We start from the raw sequence: 8,264 nt of genomic DNA on the forward strand, positions 1-8,264 counted from the left end.
GGGGAAAAAATCATCCCCACTTTACATGTAGGGGAGCTACGCTAAAAAAAATAGTTTTCAAAATTTTATTCTACCATTTTGTGCCGGCTCTCTAATACCTATAGTTTCCAAAAAAACACTGGTACACACACACACGCACACGCACACGCACGCACACACACACACACACACACACACACACACACACACACACACACACACACACACACACCCAATCTAGTTGTAGTTAGGTCTGTAGTAGCGAGGGCCTGGTAATCGGTTAGACAGGGTGCCTTTGGCACCCTAGTACAAATACCAGTCTCTCACAAAGGTATTATTGCTGTATGATGATAACTTACTGTAACTAGATATAAGTTTTTATACCTCTGTGAAAGAGAAATAAAGTTTATTTATTATTATATTATTAATACTGGTTATCGATAAAGTTACTTTGTAAGTGCAATGCAACTCAGCCTTAGTAAAGTTTAAAGAAGACAGAGTGAAAAGTATCGATAATCAATTTTTATTCGCACATCCCTAAAATGGACAAAGTTCTATCAGAATGTTTTTTTTTAATTGTATTGCAAAAGCACACTTGCAAAACAGCCTCTAATACAAAAAATAATTGTCTCACAAAGTATCTTGAAAAATAATGTTAATTATTATTTAATTTGTTAAAGCCAATAATTTAATCAAGTCAGCAAGACAGCAAGCTTACAATTTAATTAAAATGGTCACCTTGATTCTATAGCCTGACCAGGAACATAAAAACCCTCGCCTCGCCATGTTGCGGAAAACTAATGGTACTAATTTCTTATAATGGCAACAGTATAGATGACCCACGCTGAACTGTCCCGCCAAACTCAATGACAGGGGGGCGCTACCATCGTTCAACTATATGGTTTCCAACATGGCAAAAATCTGAACCAGCGATCCGGTATTGACGGTGGCGCCCCACTGTCAATGTCATGCATAGGACAGTTCAGTATTTTGAAACTATAACAGTGGGTCTAGACAAAGTGCAAATTATAATCGCAAACCAGTCGATAAGTGGTCGAAAAGCCCCTTTTTTGTATGGAGTTTTGACGGATTCGATTTTCGATTCGATCAAAAAGGGCGTTTTGTCTAGGGGGGCTGAAAACTTCATTGAAATGTCACCTTGCATGTCAGTCTATTGCTGTCAAAGTGTAAACAAACTTTATTTTAAATGTGCGCAATTGATTTTCGGCCGAATACTGAAACACTACTCAAATCTGTCACTCAGCTGACGGGCTCCTAAATTTAAGTATCCTTCAATTTTAAATGGTATTCTCAAACGCTACTCAACGGATTTGAAGCCGTGATCAGCTAAGCAGCTCTCAAATGTTTACATAATGGCAACATTTACCAAAAAAAGTATGTTTTCATTTACACAAATGATAACTTTACGTCTTTTATCCATTACACGCAGCATCGTTTGGTTATGTATTGTCTTTTATGGAAATATACTCAATCAACTTAACATAGAACAGTTTATTTTTAGTTTCTATTATATATAAATCTCGTTTTATCATATAAAAAAATTAATGCTTGCATTTTTATTTAATTTTTTTTTTTTTTTTTTTTTTTGATGATTCTGCTTCATAGCAATCTGTTTCTTCAACAATAAGCCACTTCTTTGGTTGATTCCTCAGATTATGTTTTCTTCGAGAGCCATACTTGTATGAAAATTCATTTCACACGACTCTCTTGATGTCAGGTGGTAAATCTTTTATGTAGGCTCGGTATGTCATTTCTCTTTAGCCGGGTGTGTTGAAGAGCGCCTTCCCCACTCAGAGCGTGCGCTAATTCGTTAACATGGGCGGTCAGCTTCTCCTGGTATTTCAGGCTGTTTTGGGCTATTTCCTGCCGAACTGTTTTTAGGCCGAGGTCGAGGTATATGTATCTATTACTTATACAATGTGGAATGCCAAACATTATTCGCAGAGCTTTGGTCTGGAATCTCTCCAGGATATCTATATTACTGTTGCTGGCCGTTCCCCACAGTTGTATACCGTAAGTCCAGATCGGTTTTATGGTAGTTTTGTACACTAGCATCTTGCTGCTAGGACTTAATTGTGATTGGCGTCCCATTAACCAGTTCAGTGACCGCAGCCTTCCATCCAGTTGTTTGCGCTTCGTCCAAATATGTTTCTGCCACGTAAGTTTCCTGTCTAGGTGCATGCCCAAGTATTTTGCGTTATTGTCTTGAGGAATAACTTTGCAGTTTAGCGTTACTGGTGGACATGTTTCTTTCCTGAGTGTGAATGTTACATGTACCGATTTGCTCTCATTGGCTCTTATTCTCCAACGCTGCAGCCACTTCTCAACCTCTGTCAAGTGTCTCTGCAACTGTGATGATGCTGTTTCTGGGTTGCTATGAGCTGACAGTAGCGCCGTATCATCAGCATATGTCGCAGTCGTGGTGTAATCAGTTGTTGGGATATCTGCTGTGAAGATGAGGTACAGTACAGGGCCCAAGATACTGCCCTGAGGGACACCTGATTTTATTTCGTGTGCTTCTGAGAGATCATCGCTGTACTTCACTTGGAAGCATCTTTTATCTAAGTAGGATTTAAGTATCCGGAACAAGCAATGCGGGAGATGCTTCTTTAGCTTGAACAGGAGGCCGTCATGCCACACCTTATCAAACGCTTGGCTGATATCTAAGAAGACTGCAGAGCAATATAATTTGTTTTCTAGGCTTCTGCTAATGGTGTCAACTATACGGTGTACCTGTTCGATCGTCCCGTGTTTTTCTCGGAATCCAAATTGGTGGTTTGGTAATACTGTACTTAGGTGTTCCTTCATCCTGTTAAGCAATATTCTCTCAAACAGTTTGCCGTTATAGTGCATATAGCCTGACCAGCCCCCCTAGACAAAACGCACTTTTTGATCGAATCGAAAATCGAATCCGTCAAAACTCCATACAAAAAAGGGGCTTTTCGACCACTTTTCGACTGGTTTGCGATTATAATTTGCACTTTGTCTAGACCACCAGGAACATAAAAACCCTGGCATAGAGGCGCGTCAATTGCATTTGTTTGATAGTGCAACACTGAGTACAGTCGTACCCATAGAGAAAAGTAATTTAATAGGCTAACTTTATGTATCAGAATTCAGGATTACGGGCTAATTTGATATTTTCATAAATTAACGAAAAAATATTATTATAGGTAACCTGGTTTAAATAAATTAAATGAAACCATCAATCGAGCTAGTAGGATTTATTTTATTATTCATCAATAATCAAATTCAGAACTTGAATATTCAACTGCAATGTCTGCTCATGAACGCTTCAAACTCGGTACTTCTTTCCCAATTCCATAAAATTCAACACTTAGAAAGTGACAAAAAATTTTAAAATTGGTAGTTGAAACAAACTACAGCTAATTTTCATAGTGGACTGTACTATACGATAAACATGTCAGTCAATTTGACAACCTTTGTCGGAAACATTATTCAATGAAAATATTGTTCGAACCCTTAGTATTTCTCTTCGACAAATACTTTAACACATTGTGAACCACTTTTCTTTCACGACTATAAAAATATTTTAGCAATTTAATTCACAAACGGCCGAATACTGAAACGCCATTTAAATATTTGACGGCTTCTCAAATAGTTAAGCAGCTCCTAAACTTACATTTCGCATACTCAAAACAATATCTGAGCAGTTCTCAATTTTTAAGCACCTCTCAAATTAAGTTGCACTCAAATGCCACTCAAATGAATTTTCGCATACTGAAACGCCATTCAACGCTAAGCATTACTCAAACAACTGTCAAATCGTCTTAAGCAGCTGTTAAATTTGAGAGTGCTTGCGCGGTATCTTAAATCCTATTCTTATACCTAAATCGACCTAAATAGTGGTAAATAATGTGTGTCATCGTTATCATTTCTTTCGAGCCTCGAGGAAATACCTAGATCTAATCGCAGGAACGCAATAAGGCTGAACGGTATTGAAAAATATTATTATAATGACATGCAATTCCGAGCGAGGTTCCGCGTCTCTAAAGAAACGGTGTTGTTTCTGGATTCATAATTTGGAAGCTCATTGAAACCCCTCACCAAATGCCATACAACCAGTGGACCAAATACTTATTATAACCCTACTGTTCTACGCAACGGGAAGTTATGGACGTGTACTAGGTGATATCTTCCACATCGAACAGCCAACTGTGCATCGTACTAGTGCACAAAGTAACAACCAAAATAGCTGCTATGAAATCGCTTTACATAAACATGCCTATTTCTGAGGAATAACTATGGGGACATCGCATAGCAGCATTTCCAAAAGTTGTTGATTTGTCAATTTGATACTCTGTCAACAATGATAAATGTCAATTGTGGTTACGTTTCGGTCCACGATCGCCACTTAATATATTTCAACAATAAAAAGTATCACCTTTAAAATTATTTTTTTAATTAAATAAAAATGCAAGCATTAATTTTTTTATATGATAAAACGAGATTTATACATAATAGAAACTAAAAATAAACTGTTCTATGTTAAGTTGATTGAGTATATTTCCATAAAAGACAATACATAACCAAACGATGCTGCGTGTAATGGATAAAAAACGTAAAGTTATCATTTGTGTAAATGAAAACATACTTTTTTTGGTAAATGTTGCCAGTAGGTAAACATTTGAGAGCTGCTTAGCTGATCACGGCTTCAAATCCGTTGAGTGGCGTTTGAGAATACCATTTAAAATTGAAGGATACTTAAATTTAGGAGCCCGTCAGCTGAGTGACAGATTTGAGTAGTGTTTCAGTATTCGGCCGTCAAACTTACATTTCGCATACTCAAAACAATATCTGAGCAGTTCTCAATTTTTAAGCACCTCTCAAATTAAGTTGCACTCAAACGCCACTTAAATGAATTTTCGCATACTGAAACGCCATTCAACGCTAAGCATTACTCAAACAACTGTCAAATCGTCTTAAGCAGCTGTTAAATTTGAGAGTGCTTGCGCGGTATCTTAAATCCTATTCTTATACCTAAATCGACCTAAATAGTGGTAAATAATGTGTGTCATCGTTATCATTTCTTTCGAGCCTCGAGGAAATACCTAGATCTAATCGCAGGAACGCAATAAGGCTGAACGCTATTGAAAAATATTATTATAATGACATGCAATTCCGAGCGAGGTTCCGCGTCTCTAACGGCCGAATACTGAAACACTACTCAAATCTGTCACTCAGCTGACGGGCTCCTAAATTTAAGTATCCTTCAATTTTAAATGGTATTCTCAAACGCCACTCAACGGATTTGAAGCCGTGATCAGCTAAGCAGCTCTCAAATGTTTACCTACTGGCAACATTTACCAAAAAAAGTATGTTTTCATTTACACAAATGATAACTTTACGTTTTTTATCCATTACACGCAGCATCGTTTGGTTATGTATTGTCTTTTATGGAAATATACTCAATCAACTTAACATAGAACAGTTTAATTTTAGTTTCTATTATATATAAATCTCGTTTTATCATATAAAAAAATTAATGCTTGCATTTTTATTTAATTAAAAAAATAATTTTAAAGGTGATACTTTTTATTGTTGAAATCTATTAAGTGGCGATCGTGGACCGAAACGTAACCACAATTGACATTTATCATTGTTGACAGACAGAGTATCAAATTGACAAATCAACAACTCTTGGAAATGCTACTATGCGATGTCCCCATATTCCTCAGAAATAGGCATGTTTATGTATTGCGGTTTCATAGCAGCTATTTTGGTTGTTACTTCGTGCACTATACGATGCACAGTTGGTTGTTAGATGTGGAAGATAATCACCTAGTACACGTTCATAACTTCCCGTTGCGTAGAACAGTAGGGTTATAACAAGTATTTGGTCCACTGGCACTGGTTGTATGGCGTTTGGTGAGGGGTTTCAAAGAGCTTCCAAATTATGAATCCAGAAACAACACCGTTTCTTTAGAGACGCGGAACCTCGCTCGGAATTGCATGTCATTATAATAATATTTTTCAATAGCGTTCAGCCTTATTGCGTTCTTGCGATTAGATCTAGGTATTTCCTCAAGGCTCGAAAGAAATGATAACGATGACACACATTATTTACCACTATTTAGGTCGATTTAGGTATAAGAATAGGATTTAAGATACCGGGCAAGCACTCTCAAATTTAACAGCTGCTTAAGACGATTTGACAGTTGTTTGAGTAATGCTTAGCGTTGAATGGCGTTTCAGTATGCGAAAATTCATTTGAGTGGCGTTTGAGTGCAACTTAATTTGAGAGGTGCTTAAAAATTGAGAACTGCTCAGATATTGTTTTGAGTATGCGAAATGTAAGTTTAGGAGCTGCTTAACTATTTGAGAAGCCGTCAAATATTTAAATGGCGTTTCAGTATTCGGCCGTAAAGAAACGGTGTTGTTTCTCTCTTTAGCTCTTTGAAACCCCTCACCAAATGCCATACAACCAGTGGACCAAATACTTATTATAACCCTACTGTTCTACGCAACGGGAAGTTATGAACGTGTACTAGGTGATATCTTCCACATCTAACAGCCAACTGTGCATCGTATAGTGCACGAAGTAACAACCAAAATAGCTGCTATGAAATCGCTTTACATAAACATGCCTATTTCTGAGGATTAAGGGGACATCGCATAGCAGCATTTCCAAGAGTTGTTGATTTGTCAATTTGATGCTCTGTCAGTCAACATTTCAACAATGATAAATGTCAATTGTGGTTACGTTTCGGTCCACGATCGCCACTTAATAGATTTCAACAATAAAAAGTATCACATTTAAAATTATTTTTTTAATTAAATAAAAGGGGGCAGAGTTATTCGCGTCCGTAGGAACTACCTACCCACTACCCTACACGTGCCTCCTGGGTGGTGCCAAATGAATAACAACGCCGGGTCTCGGGCGGCGGTCAATTAACCCGACCATACCAGCCTAACCAGCTTGGTCTAACAGTGAGAGTAGGAAATGACTCCCACAAACCGCAACCCTGTGAATGCTGCCTGCAGGATCGGTAGTCTTGGCTTAACCGCCCGGACTATGAAGAAGACAACTTCTATAAAAAAATCACCCCAAGTCTACGGTGAGATTCGTGCCAAAGGACTGCATGGCTGGTGGGAGACCAGTCGCTAACGATCCACTTCGACGGAGCTGGCAAACGTCGTTGTATTAGCCTTCTAGGAAGAATAGGCGTCACCTTTCTAGCGACCTGTTATATCGGCCTTACTCGTGGGAACAAGATGAACCTATTAAATACAAAAAACCAACAAACCCTACCAAACTCAAAAAAACCAACCGACCCGAACAACATGATTCAGCAGACTTTTCATAGAAGCATGTTTACTCGGAACAGAAGCAGCTCGACATCGTCTCTGCCAACAGACCTTAATGACTATAACTCCATTCAACAGAACAAGGAGATAGACAATCTGGATTCACAGACCGAGATCCAACTTGCCAGCGACAACATAACCTCAGACCACGAAGAATGGCAGAGGGACGAAATTCCCACCAAGAGAAAGAAAAGGAAAGAAACAAGTCCAATTCACAAGGTCGGGAATAAAAAACAGAAAAATTCACCAGACTTTGCGATCCCTACACGCAATAGTTTTGAACTACTTGACTCGGAGCCTACGGATGAAACCAACAATAAAGACAAAACATATGTACCAAAGCCAGAACCCATCTTTGTTACTGGAGTAATTAATGTGAATACACTAAGGGATGTACTAAACAAATTTGTAAAAACCGACCTTTACCTCATGACTACACTTAGATCCGGACACGTTATAAAGATTATTCCCAAAGACATCCAGACATACAAAACGATTCGGGAGAACTTCATTGCCAATAATATCTCACACTATACTTACCTACCAGCTTAAATGCGAGAGAGCATACAGAGTAGTACTACGCGGACTCCACGCATCAGAAAACACCACAGAAATTTCTAAGGAACTGTATGAAATTGGACATGAAGTGAGACAAATAGTCAACATCAGACATCGAGCTACAAAGGAACCGTTGCCTGTATTTTATGTTGACTTAGAACCAAAGCCAAACAACAAAGCCATTTTTGATGTAAAATACTTGAATAACATGAAGATTACCTTTGAAGCCCCATATAAGAAAAAGGAAATTATTCAATGCAAGAGATGTCAGAGATATGGGCACTCCAAGAACCAATGTTTTAGGCCCTATCGCTGTGTCAAATGCGGCAGTGCTCATCCCACAACAACATGTACTAAAAAACCAGACACGGAGGCTA

The 8,264-nt window shown here is 38.2% G+C and overlaps 1 protein-coding gene across 1 annotated transcript in view; it reads right to left on the bottom strand.

Annotated features, from left to right (window-relative positions):
* Positions 1–8,264, bottom strand: part of LOC135078232 (uncharacterized) — a 154,524-nt gene that overhangs the window by 122,698 nt on the left and 23,562 nt on the right. The window lies entirely within an intron of this gene.

Source organism: Ostrinia nubilalis, chromosome 14, assembly GCF_963855985.1.
Source record: "Ostrinia nubilalis chromosome 14, ilOstNubi1.1, whole genome shotgun sequence".
NCBI classification, from domain to species: Eukaryota; Metazoa; Arthropoda; class Insecta; order Lepidoptera; family Crambidae; genus Ostrinia; species Ostrinia nubilalis.